The following is a 20,429-nucleotide window of genomic DNA, read 5'->3' as shown; positions in this document are numbered from 1 at the left end:
ATGTGATTGCACTAGAGAGAGAGTACAAAGGAGATTTACCAAGATGTTGCCTGGGCTGGAGAGTTTTAGTTATGAGGAGAGATTGGATAGACTGGGGTTATTTTCCTTGGAGCAGAGGAGATTGAGGGGGGACATGATTGAGGTGTATATTATGAGGGGCATAGATAGGGTAGACAGGAAGGAACTTTTCCCTTTGGTGGAGGGATCAATAACCAGGGGGCATAGATTTAAGGTAAGGGGCAGGAGGTTTAGAGGGGATGTGAGGAAGAATTTTTTCACCCAGAGGGTGGTGGGAATCTGGAACTCACTACCTGAAAGGGTGGTAGAGGCAGAAACCCTCAACATTTAAGAAGTATTTGGATGTGCACTTGCGATGCCATGGCATACAAGGCTATGGGCCTAGTGCGGAAAATGGGATTAGAATAGTTAGGTCCTTGTTTGACCGGCGCAGACTCGAGGGGCCGAAGGGCCTTTTTCTGTGCTGTAGACCTATATGACTCTATGGGGAGAAATAAATTAAAGTATGAGGGGAAGCTGGCGTGAAATGTAAAAACAGATAGCAAGAGTTGCTATAGACATCTGAAAAAGGAAAGGAGTAAATAAAGTGAGTGTGGGTCCTCTAAATAGTGACAGTGGGGAGTTAATAGTAGGTAATAAGGAAAAGGAAGATGAAATGAACAAATATTTTGCTTCTGTCTTCACTATAGAGGATACAAAAAACATTCAAGTAATAGCTCTAAATCAGGAGGTGAAGGGAGAGGGGAACTTGGTGAAATTACAATCACTAGAGAAGCAGTGCTAAGCAAAATGATGGAGCTGCGGGCTGACAAGTCTCCGGGTCCTGATGGACTTCATCTTCGGGTCTTAAAAGAGGTGGCTAATGAGGTAATAAATGTGTTGGTGTTAGTTTCCTAAAATTCCCTAGATTCTGGAAAGGTTCCATCAGACTGGAAAGGCGCAAATATAACCCCTCTATTCAAGAAGGGAGGGAGGCACAAAACAAGAAACTATAGGCAAGTTAGCTTGATATCTGTTGTGGGGAATGTGTGGAATCAATCATTGAGGTGGTTATAGCTGGGCACTTAGAGAAGCTTAAGATAATTGGAAAGATATTTGTTTTTGGTTTTGTGAAAGGGATATCATGTTTAACCAACTTATTGGAGTTCTTTGAAGGAATAACATGTACTGTGGATAAAGGGGAACCTGTAGACGTGCTGTACTTGGGATTTCCAGAAGGCATTTGATAAGTGCCACACAAAGGTTATTGTGGAAAACAAAAGCTCATGGTGTAGGGGTAACATATTAGCACAGATAGAAGATTGGCTGGCTGGCAGAAAACAGAGTATGCCTAAATGGGTCTTTTTCTGATTGGCAAGATGCGACAAATAGAGTCCCACGGGGGTCTATGCTGGGGCCTCAACTTTTTACAATTCATATCAATGATTTAGATGAGGGGAGTGAAGGCATGGTAGCTAAATTTGCAGATGACACAAATATAGGTAGGAAAGTATGTTATGAAGAGGACATAAGCAGGTTGCAGACAGATACAGATAGGTTGAGTGAGTGGGCAAAAATCTGGCAGATGGAGTATAATGTAGGAAAAATGTGAAGTTGTCCACTTTGGCAGGAGGAATAAAAAAGCAGAGTATTACTTAAATGGAGAATGGCTGCAGAATTCCAAGGTCTATGTGTTCTAGTACATGAGTCACAAAAAGTTAGTATGCAGGTATAGCAAGTAATTAAGAAGGCCATCCTTTATGTTCAATTCCTCTCATAATAAAAGTAAGGATGTTATGCTTCAGTTATACAGGGCATTGGTGAGAGCACATCTCTAATATTCTGCGCAGTTTTGGTCTCCCTATTTAAGGAAGGATGTAAATGCGTTGGAGGCAGTTCAGAGGCGGTTTACTTGACTGGTTTCCTTGACCTCTCTGTCTCAATTTCTGATGATAGGCTGTCCACCAATATCCATTACAAGCCTACCGACTCCCACAGCTACCTCGACTACAGCTCCTCACACCCCGCTTCCTGTAAGGACTCCATCCCATTCTCTCAGTTCCTTCGCCTCCGTTGCATCTGTTCTGATGACGCTACCTTCAAAAACAGCTCCTCTGACATGTCCTCCTTCTTCCTTAACCGAGGTTTCCCACCCACGGTCGTTGACAGGGCCCTCAACCGTGTCCGGCCCATATCCCGCGCATCCGCCCTCACGCCTTCTCCTCCTTCCCAGAAACATGATAGGGTCCCCCTTGTCCTCACTTATCACCCCACCAGCCTCCGCATTCAAAGGATCATCCTCCGCCATTTCCGCCAACTCCAGCATGATGCCACCACCAAACACATCTTCCCTTCACCCCCCCTGGCGGCATTCCTTAGGGATCGTTCCCTCCGGGACACCCTGGTCCACTCCTCCATCACCCCCTACTCCTCAACCCCCACCTATGGCACCTCCCCATGCCCACGCAGAAGATGCAACACCTGCCCCTTCACTTCCTCTCTCCTCACCGTTCAAGGGCCCAAACACTCCTTTCAAGTGAAGCAGCATTTCACTTGCATTTCCCCCAACTTAGTCTACTGCATTCGTTGCTCCCAATGCGGTCTCCTCTACATTGGAGAGACCAAACGCAAACTGGGCGACCGCTTTGCAGAACACCTGCGGTCTGTCCGCAAGAAAGACCCAAACCTCCCTGTCGCTTGCCATTTTAACACTCCACCCTGTTCTCTTGCCCACATGTCTGCCCTGGCTTGCTGCATTGTTCCAGTGAAGCCCAACACAAACTGGAGGAACAGCACCTCATCTTCCGACTAGGCACTTTACAGCCTTCCGGGCTGAATATTGAATTCAACAACTTTAGATCTTAAACTCCCCCTCCCCCCATCCCCACCCTGTTTCTCCCCCCTCCCCCTTTTTTTTCAATAATTTATGTAGATTCTTCTTTTCCCATCTATTTCCATTATTTTTAAATCTAAAACTAAAACTTTGTTAGTCTTTCCACCCCACTCCCACTAGAGCTGTACCTTGAGTATCCTGCCTTCCATTCTTAATTAGCACTTTTCTTAGATAATATCACCACCTTCAACACCTCTTTGATCCTTTTGTCTGTGACATCTTTTGATTATCTGCTCCTATCACTGCTTGCTTATCCCCACAATCACCCCACCCTCAACTTCTCTCTCCCCCCGCCCCCCCACCTTAGACCAGCTTATATTTCACCTTTCTCCTAACTATACTCAGTTCTGCCGAAGGGTCATGAGGACTCGAAACGTTAACTGATTTCTTCTCCACCGATGCTGCCAGACCTGCTGAGTTTTTCCAGGTAATTCTATTTTTGTTTTGGATTTCCAGCATCCGCAGTAGCTTTAAGCTTTTTGTTTGTATTACTAGACTGGAATGAGTGGGTTGTCTTTTCAAGAATGGCTAGACAGACTGGGCTTGTTTCTGCTGGAGTTTAGAAGGGTGAGGGGTACTTGATTAAGTGGATATGATCCTGAATGGTATTGACAAGGTGGATGTGGAAAGGATGTTTCTTCTGGTGGGTGAGTCCAGAACAGAGAGGAACTGTTTTAAAATTAGTGGTTACCCTTTTAGGTCAGAGATGAGAAGAATTTTTTTCTCTCAGAGGATTGTGCGACTTTGGAACTCTCTGCTTCCGAAGGTGGAGGAGACGGGGTCTTTGAATATTTTTATGGCAGAGGTGGACTGATTCCCTTGCCTAACAAGGATCTAAGGTTATTGGGGGTAGGTGGGAATGTGGAATTCAAAACACAAACAGATCAACCATAATCTTATTGAATGGCAGAGCAGACTCGAGGGGCCGATTGGCCTACTTCTGTTCCTATTTCGCAAGTTTGTATGTATGTTTAGCTCTCAATCTTTAACCTCTTTGTTTAAGAAGACACTCTGTTGACCTTGTCATTTGCCAAGATCCTAGGTAACCAGATGGCAGTTTTTGGTAATGATTACATTTTTCATATTTACACCTCCTTGAGAGACATCCTTTGTTTCTTTAATTGTCCCATTACTGTCTCTTTTTGCCTTATACTATCTTTCTTTTGTCATTTAATGTCTTCTGCCTTCCACTCTAACCCTTTTGTTCTTTCCTCCCCTCCCTTCTTTCCCTCGTTTGCTTAAAAACTGTTGCACCTCAAAGTACTGCCAGTTCTGATGAAGGGACATTGACTTGAAATGTTAATTCTTTTCCTTTGCTCCAGAGATGCTGCCAATACTGCAGAATATCTCCAGCATTTTCAGTCTTTATCCCTCTTGCCCTCACTTCACCATTGTTAGTGTATACTTCCAGCAATTTTGTAGGCAAAACACTTTTCAGCTGATGCATACAGGAACAATTGCAGATTCTGGGCCACGGTGTTTGAATGACCCGCTATGTTGACTGCTGTGGCTTTGTAAGTCATAAGGTAGAGAAAACCTCTGCAGATCTAAATTCTACTCTATACACTGATGAGTGATGGTAAAGATAAAGAGACCTGCAAACAAGCTATAGTCCACCAAATAACAGCGCAAAAATGCAGGAAAAAAATGGAGGGAAACGCTCACAACCACTACAGCGGGGAGAAAGTGGCATAGGGTATTGACAAGGTCACAAGACTAGTAATCCAGAGGCCCAGGCTAATACCTTAGGTACACTGGTTCAAATTCCATCATGGCAGCTGTGGAATTTAAATTCAATTAATTTAAAAATCTGGAATTGAAAACTAGATTCAGTAATGGTGGGATTATGAAACTATCATCTAGTTCACTAATGTCTTTTACAGATGGCTAACAAATGTTGGCTTTGCCAGCGATGCCCACATCCCATGAAAGAATAAAAAAATACAGAGAATGTGGAAGGTTTAATTCTAAATAAACTGAACATAAATAAACATATTAACACCTGGCAAATGCAACAAATTCCAAGCACCGTTCCACATTTTCATCATGTCCCAATTATTGCTCTGAGCAATAATTCAGGAGATCCCAAAGACCATAATTAGTCTCACCCACACAGTCTCAGCCCTAAGTTTTTGATCAAAGTGAAAACCATGTCACATTTATGAAGATGTGTTGTAGTTGACAGAAGGCAAGTCTAAGTCACACACTGCTGAAGGGGCATGACTCGCATAACAACGTGAAGGTAAAATCACCCATAAGATCATTGGCATTCAAATGGCGAACAATATCCATTTGGAATAGGAAAATACCAGACAACGTGGACCTTAATGTAGCAATGATACATAATAATTAATATACTAATACATCGCTATTCAACAGAACTACTAAACAATAATATCTCAATGGAGACACCATTAGGAAGCCACAATATACACAAAACCATCAGTGCAAAGTTGCACAAAACATATGGCAACTGTTTAGTCAATTGGTGGAAGATTTAACATTGGTACAATCATGATTGATGCTGACTGTTTTTTTTTTTAAGTACCAACACTATTACAATTGATTAAAGTTTTTTAACTCCCATGTAATGCAATCCATTTCTTTTACAATTACGATGCCCTGAAATTATGACCACTCCAAGAAAAACGTGATATTAAAAATTGCCACTGCCAGCCTCACTTGAGAAAATAGTCATTCTGTCAGACTTTGAGATTTTGATACAGCCCACTGAGGACAGCTGAATTTATCTGTGAATTCCTTTATGAAGACATGTTCATCATAACAGCACACAAACAGATTGTCTTTCTGCTCTTTGGCTCTTTTTAAGCACATTCTTTTTCAATAAGGCTTTTTTATCCTGTTAACCTGCTTCCAACCTCTAATAACCCGAATTTTGATTTGGTACAAAAAAGTCATCCATATTGCAAACAATTCATTTCCATTATGCAAAGTTAATAAATACAAGACATTATACATAATTCTTACTTGGTAGTTGGTGATAGGGGACCTGTGAGCTTTTCTTCATGGTATCATCTGCTCAAGTTTGTCCTCCACATTACTCATGGTTCACTCTAGAAATTAAAATGAAACACTTGTGTTAAACAGTATGTAGGAATTACATAATCAAGTTCAAAGACACTTCCAAAATCTCCTGTGTAAAAATATTAATATTTCAGCTCCTAGGGACTACAAACTCAGAGAATGTTAAAGGTCCAAATGGAAACTCACTGAATTCTGTACAAGGAATCCATCAAGCTAATTCTTATCCTTGTGTTAAAATCCCTCCATGGTCTTGCCCTTTCCTACTTATGCAATCTCTTCCAGCCCTACATCCTTCCCAGATTCCTGCTCTCCACCAATTCTGACTTCCTGCGCATCCTTGATTTCCACTGCTCCATCAATGTCGGTGACCATACTTGTAGTTGCCTGGGCCCTAAGATTTGAAATTTCCTTTTTAAAACTCATAGCCTCTCTACCTTAAGGCCTCATATAAACGCAAGTTGTTTTTGTAGAGATGCCATGAGGAACTCCTTGACAAACTGATTAAATGTGATTAAATTATGATTAAATGTATTGCTGGAGGTTTCTTCACATGACTTGCCGTCACGCTGCAGCCACTCATCAGCCAACACATCCATCCTCGTGATGTACCACTATCCTATGTCAATTGGAAAGCAAAAAGACTCTTTACCCAATAGGATGATACTAGACTGTCAGCCAAACAGCCATTTTTTTCCATTTTTAAATCTGATGGAGAAATATTGAAAGAAAATGACAAAAAGCCCCAATCATTTTTAATGTCCGATGACTTCTCTCCTGGATTCTTGGAGAATTCCTTAAATTCCTGGAGACTCCATGGAGGAAGACAGCAGGGTGCTAGCACACCACCCTCCCACCCGATTAAATCCCATTCCCGCCTTCAAACACTCCACGAGAGAGGGCACAAATTTCCTCTATTGATTCTAGACATAGGGACTTATCATGTGAAAAGGTTGGCACAAAATTGTGATGAAAACATGATTGTTTGGGTTTTGAAATGCAACATCACTACATGTCCTATCTGGCTTGCTGTAGTCATATGACCTCTGCCATGAGGGAATCTCTGTAAGCAGACATTTTTACAACTGATTCAATTTACAATTGATAAAGACATACAACTGAGAAAGCACTGCAGTCATTGAACGCAAAACAATGACATCTGGGAAAAGTAAAGTTTCTTAAGATAAGTACATACTGAAGACTTCACTGAAATGCAATTCTTGTACAAAATCCCACTGAAGTTTGTAGGAGTGGAGTTCAGTGATTTCGGGTGTACATAGAATCATACAAATTTTCAGTATAGGAGGAGGTTATTTCAGTCCTTTGTGCCTGTGTTGCCTCTTTGAAGGAGCATTCATGCTTCCTCCTACATTCCTGCATGTTGTCCACAAACCTGTAAATCCCTGATTTTCAAATACCTGTCCAACCTTTTTTAAAATTTACAGAATCAGCTTTCATCATCTTTTTAGCTAGAGTGCATCAGATCCTGACAACTCTAAGTGAAAAATACTGGGCCATAACTTCTGTGGAGTGACAGTCACAGTCAATTGCTACTCCACTCCTATTTACTTACACTAAAATATAGTTGCACCTTTCTCGTCCAAGCTTCCAATTCAGGCTGGGTGAGAAAAGTGGGTTCACAAGGCCTTCGGTCAAGTCTAGCAGAGTCAGACAGAAGGAAGACATGCCCCATTTTTAAGGCATTGGCTGCTGTAAAATGTCCAGCAACTTTGAGATACTGGGGGGGAAGGTAACTGTAATGTGAGTGGCGGGGGGGAAGGGATAGGCCAAGGGGGTAGGATGGTCAGTGGAGGGTGTTGGATGGTTAGTGGGGTGGGTGATCAGTGGGGATGGTTGTGCGGTCATGGGGGGTGTGATCAGAAAGGGGGGTGGGGAGGTAGTTGGGAGGTCCCATAGGTGGGGGGGTCAGGGGCTTAGGGGGTAGTCAGGAGGATAGCCGGGTGGGGGGGTGGGGTATTGGGGTGAGGCCGGGGGACCTGTGGGGGTAGTTGGGGAGGTGGGGGTTAACTGGAAGGATAATCAAGGCTCCAGGAGTAGTCAGGAGGGTAGTCGGGGCGAAGTGGGCGGCGGCGGTGGGGGTGGTGGTTTGCAGGGGCAGGGGCGGGTGTGGAAGGGTGCTCAGGAGGGTAGTCAGTGGGGCGGGAGGGTGATCTGGGGTTGCAATGGGTTCAGGTGGGTGGTCATGGACGGCCAGTGGGGTAGTTGGGGCGGAGTGGGGGCAGCACTATAGTTACCCACGAGTTAGAAGTGGTTTTCATTCTTCTAACTTTTCCTGGGTAGCTATTTTGGTTTGCAATTTAAATTGGAGTTTCAGATGGTTCCCAGTAATTACCCAGCCGATGTTTGAACTACCTGGGCAATTACCATGCCACCCTTACGTGGGGACCCGTTAAAAGGAGGTTGGGGGTTCTCCAAAGGTCAGAAGCTGTAGGCCATTATCCTCAACACCTCAATAGATTTTTTTCCAATGATTTTGAATCCATGACCCCTCTCGTTATTAATCCACTCAAAACTTATCGTCACCTTGAAAACCTCTAATATGTCATTCTTAACATTTCCTGTTCCAAGGAGAACAGTCCTAACCTTTTGTCATAACTGAAGTCCCTCATCCTTGGTAACATACTGCTAAACATCCTCTCTACCCTTTCTAAGGCCAAGGTGACCAAAATTATCCTAACCAGTGCTTTCTATGAAGTTCTTGAATGATTTTCTGCCTTTATATTCTATGCCTCTATTTATAAATCCAAGTAATCCGTATGCTTTTTTTAATCACCTTATCAACTTGCAATTTTATGGATTTGTGCCTATGGGCACCAAGATCCTTCAGCTCATCTAGACTTTTGCAAACCATGTCATTTATAATATATTGTTTTTCTATATTAATCCTCTCAAAGCACATCACTTCACAATTCTCCCCATTGAACTCCATCCACCATCCTTTTGCTTACTTTACCATCATGTCTATGTTACCTAAAAGCCTATAACTATCCTCATCATGATCCAATACCTTATCAGGGAACAAGATTAGGTCATTAAATCTCTCGAGCCTGTTTCGGATTCATTGAGATCATGGATGGTCCATTTTTAACTCCATTTTCCTGTTTTGGCAACGCATTCTTAGCTAGAAAAAGATCTATCGGTTTCAGATTTAAAATTATTAATTGAGCTAGCTTCAGCTGCTTTTTGTGGGAGGGAGTTTGACATTTCTACCACTCTTTGTAAGAGCTTCTCTCCTGAATGTTCTGGCTCTGATTTTAAGGTTATGTCTCTTTGTCCCAAACTCCCCCACCAGTTCTCTCTATCCATCCTATCAATTACTTCCAAAATCTTATAAACCTCACCATTCAACCTTTGACATTCCTTGGAATGTAAGTCCAGTTTATGTAATCTCTCTTTATAAACTATCTTTTGAGAGCCCTGGTAGCATTCTGGTGAATCGGAGCTACACTCCTTCCACAACGGATATATCCATTTGATAACAATTGGCACTAATTCAAATGCTGCAAGCTTTTGTATTTGTAAAATCTGTTCCCAAAATATGAAGCTAAGCTCAAGACCTTGACAAAGTTTGGCAGAAATCCAATTTTTGGCTGAGTTAATGAATCTGGGATAATTCTAAAAGAAACGGGTCAGACACAATTTAGTGGGTTACTTTTGAGACAATAAAATGTTTGAGAAGAAGGAAGCAAAACATGTCAATACCTGATTTCTGTTTTTAAAACAGTTATGAGAATATTTTATTTATTTTAAAGTCTCTCCAGGCAACCTGAACAAGATAAGATGGTAAACAAAATAAAAACAGAATTACCTGGAAAAACTCAGCAAGTCTGGCAGCATCGGCGGAGAAGAAATCAGTCAACGTTTCGAGCCCTCATGGCCCTTCAGCAGAACTGAAGCATAGTTTCAACAAGGGAGAAATATAAATTGGTTTAAGGTGGGTGGGGGGGAAGAGACACATTGAGGGTGTGGTGTGAGCAGATAATCAAAAGATGTCAGAGACAAAAGGGTCAAAGAGGTGTTGAAGGTGGTGGTCTTTGTCTGAGAAAAGTGCTAATTAAGAATGCAAGACAGGATATTCAAAGTACAGCTCTAGTGGGGGTGGGGTGGAAAGACTAAAGGTTTTAGTTTTAGATTTAAAAATAATGGAAATAGGTGGGGAAAGAAGAATCTATATAAATTATTGAAAAAAAGGCGGGTGGGGGGGGGGAAAGAAACGGGGTGGGGATGGGGGGAGGGGAGTTTAAGATCTAAAGTTGTTGAATTCAATATTCAGCCCAGAAGGCTGTAAAGTGCCTAGTCGGAAGATGAGGTGCTGTTCCTCCAGTTTGCGTTGGGCTTCACTGGAACAATGCAGCAAGCCAAGGACAGACATGTGGGCAAGAGAACAGGGTGGAGTGTTAAAATGGCAAGTGACAGGGAGGTTTGGGTCTTTCTTGCGGACAGACCGCAGGTGTTCCGCAAAACGGTCGCCCAGTTTGCGTTTGGTCTCTCCAATGTAGAGGAGACCGCATTGGGAGCAACGAATGCAGTAGACTAAGTTAGGGGAAATGCAAGTGAAATGCTGCTTCACTTGAAAGGAGTGTTTGGGCCCTTGGACGGTGAGGAGAGAGGAAGTGAAGGGGCAGGTGTTGCATCTTCTGCGTGGGCATGGGGAGGTGCCATAAGTGGGGGTTGAGGAGTAGGGGGTGATGGAGGAGTGGACCAGGGTGTCCCGGAGGGAGCGATCCCTACGGAATGCCGTCAAGGGGGGTGAAGGGAAGATGTGTTTGGTGGTGGCATCATGCTGGAGTTGGCGGAAATGGCGGAGGATGATCCTTTGAATGCGGAGGCTGGTGGGGTGATAAGTGAGGACAAGGGGGACCCTATCATGTTTCTGGGAAGGAGGAGAAGGCGTGAGGGAGGATGCGCGGGATATGGGCCGGACACGGTTGAGGGCCCTGTCAACGACCGTGGATGGAAAACCCCGGTTAAGGAAGAGGGAGGACATGTCAGAGGAGCTGTTTTTGAAGGTAGCGTCATCAGAACAGATGCGACGGAGGCGAAGGAACTGAGAGAATGGGATGGAGTCTTTACAGGAAGCGGGGTGTGAGGAGCTGTAGTCGAGGTAGCTGTGGGAGTCGGTAGGCTTGTAATGGATATTGGTGGACAGTCTATCATCAGAAATTGAGACAGAGAGGTCAAGGAAGGGAAGAGAAGTGTCAGAGATGGACCATGTGAAGATGATGGAGGGGTGGAGATTGGAAGCAAAATTAATAAATTTTTCCAGGTCCCGACGAGAGCATGAAGCAGCACCGAAGTAATCATCGATGTACCGGAGAAAGAGTTGTGGGAGGGGGCCGGAGTAGGACTGGAACAAGGAATGTTCCACATACCCCATAAAGAGACAGGCATAGCTGGGGCCCATGCGGGTACCCATAGCCACACCTTTTATTTGGAGGAAGTGAGAGGAGTTAAAGGAGAAATTGTTCAATGTAAGAACATGTTCAGCCAGACGGAGGAGAGTAGTGGTGGATGGGGATTGTTGGGGCCTCTGTTCAAGGAAGAAGCTAAGGGCCCTCAGACCATCCTGGTGGGGGATGGAGGTGTAGAGGGATTGGACATCCATGGTGAAGAGGAAGCGGTTGGGGCCAGGGAACTGGAAATTGTTGATGTGACGTAAGGTGTCAGAGGAATCACGGATGTAGGTGGGAAGGGACTGGACAAGGGGAGAGAGAAGGGAGTCAAGATAACGAGAAATGAGTTCCGTGGGGCAGGAACAGGCTGACACGATCCTGTTCCTGCCCCATGGAACTCATTTCTCGTTATCTTGACTCCCTTCTCTCTTCCCTTGTCCAGTCCCTTCCCACCTACATCCGTGATTCCTCTGACACCTTACGACACATCAACAATTTCCAGTTCCCTGGCCCCAACCGCTTCCTCTTCACCATGGATGTCCAATCCCTCTACACCTCCATCCCCCACCAGGATGGTCTGAGGGCCCTTAGCTTCTTCCTTGAACAGAGGCCCCAACAATCCCCATCCACCACTACTCTCCTCCATCTGGCTGAACTTGTTCTCACACTGAACAATTTCTCCTTTAACTCCTCTCACTTCCTCCAAATAAAAGGTGTGGCTATGGGTACCCGCATGGGCCCCAGCTATGCCTGTCTCTTTATGGGGTATGTGGAACATTCCTTGTTCCAGTCCTACTCCGGCCCCCTCCCACAACTCTTTCTCCGGTACATCGATGATTACTTCGGTGCTGCTTCATGCTCTCGTCGGGACCTGGAAAAATTTATTAATTTTGCTTCCAATCTCCACCCCTCCATCATCTTCACATGGTCCATCTCTGACACTTCTCTTCCCTTCCTTGACCTCTCTGTCTCAATTTCTGATGATAGACTGTCCACCAATATCCATTACAAGCCTACCGACTCCCACAGCTACCTCGACTACAGCTCCTCACACCCCGCTTCCTGTAAAGACTCCATCCCATTCTCTCAGTTCCTTCGCCTCCGTCGCATCTGTTCTGATGACGCTACCTTCAAAAACAACTCCTCTGACATGTCCTCCTTCTTCCTTAATCGAGGTTTTCCATCCACGGTCATTGACAGGGCCCTCAACCGTGTCCGGCCCATATCCCGCGCATCCTCCCTCACGCCTTCTCCTCCTTCCCAGAAACATGATAGGGTCCCCCTTGTCCTCACTTATCACCCCACCAGCCTCCGCATTCAAAGGATCATCCTCCGCCATTTCCGCCAACTCCAGCATGATGCCACCACCAAACACATCTTCCCTTCACCCCCCTTGACGGCATTCCGTAGGGATCGCTCCCTCCGGGACACCCTGGTCCACTCCTCCATCACCCCCTACTCCTCAACCCCCACTTATGGCACCTCCCCATGCCCACGCAGAAGATGCAACACCTGCCCCTTCACTTCCTCTCTCCTCACCGTCCAAGGGCCCAAACACTCCTTTCAAGTGAAGCAGCATTTCACTTGCATTTCCCCTAACTTAGTCTACTGCATTCGTTGCTCCCAATGCGGTCTCCTCTACATTGGAGAGACCAAACGCAAACTGGGCGACCGTTTTGCGGAACACCTGCGGTCTGTCCGCAAGAAAGACCCAAACCTCCCTGTCGCTTGCCATTTTAACACTCCACCCTGTTCTCTTGCCCACATGTCTGTCCTTGGCTTGCTGCATTGTTCCAGTGAAGCCCAACGCAAACTGGAGGAACAGCACCTCATCTTCCGACTAGGCACTTTACAGCCTTCTGGGCTGAATATTGAATTCAACAACTTTAGATCTTAAACTCCCCTCCCCCCATCCCCACCCCGTTTCTTTCCCCCCCCCCACCCGCCTTTTTTTCAATAATTTATATAGATTCTTCTTTCCCCACCTATTTCCATTATTTTTAAATCTAAAACTAAAACCTTTAGTCTTTCCACCCCACCCCCACTAGAGCTGTACTTTGAATATCCTGTCTTGCATTCTTAATTAGCACTTTTCTCAGACAAAGACCACCACCTTCAACACCTCTTTGACCCTTTTGTCTCTGACATCTTTTGATTATCTGCTCACACCACACCCTCAATATGTCTCTTCCCCCCCACCCACCTTAAACCAATTTATATTTCTCCCTTGTTGAAACTATGCTTCAGTTCTGCTGAAGGGCCATGAGGGCTCGAAACGTTGACTGATTTCTTCTCCGCCGATGCTGCCAGACTTGCTGAGTTTTTCCAGGTAATTCTGTTTTTATTTTGTTTTGGATTTCCAGCATCTGCAGTAGCTTTTAGCTTTTTGTTTTTATAAGATAAGATGGTAGCTGTTGCATGTGTAAAATGGTAGGAGGCAAATAGGAGAATGAGTTAGGGAAAGAGGATATAATGTACAAACAGTTTTAAGGGAAATTAATTTGCTAATCTGGCCATCAACTGAGGCATTGGAACTGCCTAAAGAGTAAGGAAACATTATAAACGATCAAGACAATAGAGAAACTGAACTCAAGAGAATCTTAGGATGATCTTGGTCAGAAAAAAAAAAACTTAGAGGTAAAACTATGTGGAATCTGCAGTTCAGGGATTGAAATGTAAGGAGAAATAATAATACTTAACAACAATTTACCACAATATGGATATAGGTAAAGGGAAAGCTGGAAAAAGGCTAAATAGACGTATTACTGATTATATTAATGTGCCTGTGAGCTACAAAAAGTAAGACCACAGGATTAACACCCTGATGACAGGCAGAGTTAAGCGGTTCCCAGAGAGAACCATCACTGGAAGTGAAGATACTGAGCCATTGAAAGATAGGATAAGAAGGTGCATTGTAGAGTTGTTTAAGGAATTGAGATCTGACATGAGACAGCAGCAGGAGAGAGTAAACTGGAAGGAGTGGGGAGTGCCTACCCAGATGGATTCAGATCAGGGAACTCATTTCACAGGGAGTGTCATCAAAGAGGTGTGTAATCTTATGGAGATTCAACAGAAATTCCATATTCCTTACCACCCCCAGAGTCCAGGGACGGTGGAAAGGATGAACTGAACTTTAAAAACATCTATAGCCTAAGCAATTCAGGAGACAGGCAACAGCTGGGCCACAGTATTGCTCAGCATTCTGATGCACCTTAGGGCTACACCAAATAGGACTACCAGGTTCACTGCATTGAATTGATAACAGAAAGGGCCATGCAATTACCTGAAGGCATTTTAGTGGGAGGAGGAGATGTAGGGCCACTGAAAGGAAAAATATGGACTAGGTAAGGGAATTAAGTAAGCAATTGCATGAGTTAAGGGAGAAAGTCAGAGACCAACAGGTGATTAAGGGTGAAACAGGCAAATCCAAAGAGCAACAATGGACCAAGTGGGGAATAAGGTGATGATCAAGGTGAGCTCGGAGCGAACAGGCATGGACCGTACGAGGTAATTATGACAGGTGATACATGCGCACTTGTAGATATGAGAATGGGAGCCGATGTTAATGTCTCCACAGATTTACAATCCTGGTCGTGGGCATTTCAGTACTGGCAACAAGGTCGGGGATCATCAATGCTCATCCCGCACCGCATGAGGAACTTTGGTACAGCATGGACAGTGCCGAATGCGACACGCAACGGGGAATGATAAATGTAACAGTAGGAGAACAAGTGCTTTCAAATTGTAGTAAGGGTTTGCTTCAGATCGGGCATGGGAGGTCCGCCACTACCCAGCCAAATCTACTTCCACAGTCCGAGTAGAGATAATTGAAGCCCCTCAAACCACACCGACTGACCCATCTTGTCCGTACTATGCATCCAAGACCAACGAATGGTTTGGTACTGGTTAATCAGAAGTTTTGTATGATAATGTACACCATGAGCTGGTACCCGTAGTCTTGAATGTATCCGGTGTCGTCCTGCCCCAGTGGTGCTCAACCCATACCCAAGCACTCTATACAGCTCTGACGCGCCAATTGATGACTGAAGCAGTTCAGTTCAATGGCGGGATGCGATCAGGCTTGGGAGGGAACCGCGTTAAGCGCAGCCTGATAAATGATGCCGCTATGATATTCAATATAGAGACATCAGTGGTTAATTCAGAACCTGGCAACTGTTGACCAGAAGGTCTGTACCCTGAGCTTTAAGCTTAAGGAGATTCTAGAGCGGGGACAGGGGATATAGGATACCCAATTAGATACGGACCAGGACGTGACACAGTTAATCCAAAGCCTGGTTACCGTGCTCGAAAGTTATGCGGGGACTATCAATAAATTAATTGAAACAGGGAAAGATATTTCAGACGAAGCGAGCAGAAATGATTATGCAGCACCTATGGATCTTGGGCACTGGAACAAGCCCGAGAAAATTTAAGACAGATTAATGAAGGGGTAGTCCCTTTATGGGTAACTAATGAGCATTTATTGAATCTCTCACGACACAAGAATCATGACTTGACCGGTTGCCAGCTCAGAGGTTTGACATGTGTATATAGAATGAATGTTGAATGTATAGTGAATAGTAATATGCTAATAGGCATTGTATTAGTAATACCTGTCATTCCCATGTCAACACCCGGCAGGACATTATATAGAGTAGAAAATATTGGGGCAAAGGGGGATGAACAGAATGGCACAGCAGATGTGGATTGCGCCTGGGTTTTTCGCCATGGCAGCTAAAATAGCTTCACAATGTCTGCTTTGCCAACGACACAACCCAGGCAAGACGCCCACAGTGACTGCTGGTACGGGAACCCAGCCATGGGACCCGTTTGTACACCTACAAATGGACTTTATACAACTGCCTAAATGTATGGGATATAATTATGTTTTATTTATAGTATGTTTGTTCTCACGATGGCGTATCCCACCTGACGAAATGATGCTGTTATTGTTGCAAAATTGTTGTTACGTGAATATATACCCAGATTTGGGATACCAGAGATTTTATCGAGTGATAATGGGCCTCATTTTACCGCTAAAGTGATAAAGGAACTGCCGAAGGCCTCACAATGCAACCATCACCTTTCCTGCCCATACCACCCCCAGTCTACTTGGGCGGTGGAAAGACAAAACGGTATTCTGAAAAACAAACTAGCTAAATTATGTGAAGAAACCGGTTTGAAATGGCCTGAAGCTCTACCCTTGGCGCTCATGACTATGCGCTCTCACCCTAACCGTACCACTTCCCTTTCCCCTTATGAAGTTGTAATGGAACGTCCTATGCGCCTCCCAGTGGCACCACCTTTGTCTGCTAGGGAAATGGACATCCACGCTATGGATGAGGGAATGGTTACATACTGTATAATGCTTACTAATTCTCTCAAAAGCTTGCATACGCAGGTAGTAGAAGCTCAGAAAAAGCCTACCATTGAAGACTGCCATCAATAACAGCCTGGGGATCTCGTCCTGGTAAAGACCTTCAGGAGAAAGAACTGTTTGGAACCTCAATGGGAGGGACCTTTCCAAGTCCTGCTCACCACCCATACGGCCGTGAGAGTTGAAGGATGACCCTTGTGGATCCACGCATCGCACGTCAAGCGGACGCTGACCTCAGGCGGAAGTGCTTGTGCAGGAACTTTAACTGAGCCGTCAGAATGCTGACTCTGATTTGGATCCTATCCTGCATGGTCCTTGCCATGGACTACCAATCCTGCGGTTCAACGAATGCAGGCCGTAGCATTAATTGAACTAAATGTTCGATTTGTACTCATTTTCCTGTTAACCCCTCCTCCTCAGAGATGCATTTTCTGGCTTTCCCCTCAGATTCCACATGGTCCCTAGGCAATACAGGGGCCCTCATTCATCGAATGCCAATTTGGAGATGGGAGCCCACATTTGTGGTTGTTAAGGGGCTGGCCTGGCTATGCGTCAGGAGAAATTATACCAAGGGTAGTGCTCGGGTGGGCGAATTGCCATTGGGTTCCTGTGCCTACCTTGCTGATTATAACTACCAGGAGGGCCGATTTCGGTTCCACAACCAGTCTGGTCCTAAGACCACCTTTTGGGAATGCAAGGCCAATGAGATGGTATGTCTTTCGCAGGTCCCGAGATCTGAGGATAGTCTCACATACTTTAACGTGGGTGGGTGTGATTGCCAACGATCATACAATCTCACCTCAGATAATTCCACCTCCATTTGGACCTCTAATGGCTACTACACTGAAGAATCTGGGCCTTGCAATTACAAAAATCAGTCCGGTTGCCCCGCATTGCTGGCCCTGCGAGCGTTGCAGCTCAATCAGACCTGCCGCATCCGCTCTGTCTACCGACTACAGAACCTCCAGAGTCCTGGTGGCAAGCCAGCAATCTATTCCCTCCCTCTCCTCAGGAATCAGGACCCCACTGAGGATGAAGCCCGGCAACCAGGATACATAGAACTTGGCTAAGATTGGTGGATTGTCCTTGTAGGACAAAAGGGGGGAAGTGTGGTGGCCTAGGCAACTATAGGGAACCCCTTTAGTGCTAAGAGGGTTAATGGAGAAGTTGAATTATATGGCTAGGCCTAAGAGAAAAATACTGCAGCCTTGAGAACAATACCATCTTGTCTGACCACAGTTGTAGGATGAGCCCTAAAACATTCTATTTTGTTCTTTCTCAGGCCAATGTAATCAGGATTGTGATAAGCATTTGCGTCTATTGTGCTGGGAATGAAAATTTACTGAAATATGGATTAGTCAGTTAACTTATGCAAATAAGCGGATAGGTTTGTGCAAAATTTACTGATTGGCTGTAAAAATGCTTTTAACAGGTCTGTGTGTATTCTGCTACGAGACTGTACAGTAGCTCTTTTGTATGCTGTCTCCCTTGTGCACAAGTAATAAATGGGGTTTCTACGTATTAATGATGCCTTGGTGTGATTAATGTCCGACAAGAGCCCTGGTAGCATTCTGGTGAATCTGAGCTACATTCCTTCCACAACGGATATATCTTTCTTCGATCAGGTGTCCAGAATTATATACAATGCTCCAGACATGGACTAACCTTGCACAGTGTAAATAAAACTCTCTCCCCCTTTATATTCTAGCCCTCTAGATATAAAGCGCTTCTAAATTGGTTTAGTACCGAAAAACGGTAGTAAAATGACTACCATAACAGTTGACATAATGTTGTGTCCAGAGACCCGAGTTCAAATTCCATTATGGTAGCTGGGGAATTGAAATTTTGTTAATTAAGGTGATCTGGAATAAAAAGCTACTATCAGTAATGGTGACCATGGAAATACCAGTTTGTTGCAAAAGTCCAGCTGATTCACTCATGTCCTTTTGGGAAGGAAACCTACCATCCTTACCCAATCTGTCAGAAATGTGACTCCAGACCTACAGCAGTCGAGTTGACTCTTAACTGCCCTCTGAAATACCTTAGTAAGCAATTCAGTTGTAGCAGTTGGAGTAAGAGGTGCACAGTCACAGAGGGGAGACTTTGGCCTGAGTGAGACAGAGACTGAGTGAGTATATTTGGGAATTTGGTTCAAAGTAGGAATTAGGTGCATTGGGAGAAAGAGGTGCTTTAAGTAAGGTTTACTTGCAAGAAGTGAAGTGTGCTGAGTGGAGAGTTTGGTAAAGGATGGGAGGAAGTGCTTTTTTTCCCATCTACTCTTTTTCAGTCCCCAGTATTTGATTTCCACTTTGCTGCAGCAGAAGGAGCAGGTAAACCAGTACCTGGTATATTAGTTTTATCAGTATTATAAGTACTATATTGTTTTATCAGTATTGTAAAGTTTACTGGCAGTGCCAAACCTATTGGGAAGTGTAAGCTTTATTAATTATAATTAATTAATAAATACATATTGGGGACGGCAGGGCAGGTGATGTGCTGCGATTGCAGGATGTGGGAGCTTCTGGATACCGGTGTGATTCAGGGCAAACACATCTGCAGTAAGTGTTTGCACCTGCAGGAATTTTGGCTCTGAGCTATTGAGCTGGAGGCCGAGCTGCAGACACTGCAGCTCATCAGGGAGGGGGAAAGTTACCTGGATACTTTGTTGCAGGAGGCAGTCACACCCCTTAGGATGGAGTCTTCTGATTTGGTCAGTGGTCAGGGACAGGAGAGTGTTACTGCAATGAGGCAGGTAAGGGGACCCAGAGGACAGGAGTGCAGGAGCCTTGGCCCTTGCAACTGTCCAACAGGTTTGAGGATTTTTTCAGCTTGTTTAGATGAAAGTGGGTTCTCAGGGTGGATGAGCTAACTGGTCATGGCACTATGGTACAGGAAGCCATTCAAGCATGGGGAGTTACAAGGGATGTAGTGGTAGTATGGAACAACATACTCATAGCGATTGACACCGTTCTCTGTGGCAAAGAGCTAGAGTCCAGATGGCTGTGTCGCCTGCCCAGTGCCATGGTTTGGGACATCTGCTCGGGACTGGAGAGGAACTTACAGTGGGAGGGGGATGACCCAGTCATCTTGGTCCATGTTGGTACTAATGACATAGGCAGGAGGAGGTTCTGCATAGTCAATATGAGGAGCTTGGCAGCAAATTAAGAAGCAGAACCTCAAAGGGCATAATCTCTGGATTATTACCTGAGCCACATGCAAATTAGCATAGGACAAATCAGATCAGGGAGATGAATGCGTGGCTCAAAGCCCAGTGTAGGAGAAGTGGGTTCCAGTTCATGGGGCACTGGCGGCAGTACCGCAGAACGTGGGATCTGTATCATTAGGACGGTCTACACCTGAACCATGCCCAGACCGATGTTCTTGTGAGCCACATAACTAGGGAAGTAGAGAGAGTTTTAAACTAAATAGTGGGAGCAAGGGTACAAATTTGGGAAGATGCAGTAAATCAAAGAGTAGTGACAAGGCAAAAAGAGAAAGGTATTATTACAGGAAGTGAAAAACAGACTGTGACAGGAAGGTATAGAGAGCATAAATCTAACAGTAAATCAACAGATGAGGCTAAAGTTTATAAAAAGAATAAAAGGATAAAACTAAATGCTTTGTATCTGAATGCACTAAGCTTTCGAAACAAAACAGATGAACTGAGAGTGCACATAGAAATAAATAAATATGATTTGATAGCCAT

General features: G+C 44.6%; 1 protein-coding gene across 3 annotated transcripts in view; it reads right to left on the bottom strand.

Annotated features, from left to right (window-relative positions):
- The window catches only part of tmem108 (transmembrane protein 108), a 228,844-nt gene that overhangs the window by 149,185 nt on the left and 59,230 nt on the right, over positions 1 to 20,429 (bottom strand). For all 3 annotated transcript variants that reach the window (XM_078539173.1, XM_078539170.1, XM_078539171.1), the window contains exon 3: positions 5,879 to 5,964. The gene's annotated coding sequence lies outside the window, so the exon portion shown is untranslated. The remainder of the gene's footprint in view (positions 1 to 5,878; positions 5,965 to 20,429) is intronic.

Source organism: Cetorhinus maximus, chromosome 3 (genome assembly GCF_964194155.1).
Source record: "Cetorhinus maximus chromosome 3, sCetMax3.hap1.1, whole genome shotgun sequence".
NCBI lineage: Eukaryota > Metazoa > Chordata > Chondrichthyes > Lamniformes > Cetorhinidae > Cetorhinus > Cetorhinus maximus.
The sequence above is the reverse complement of the archived record's forward strand: the minus strand, read 5'-3'. Positions and strand labels throughout refer to the sequence as shown.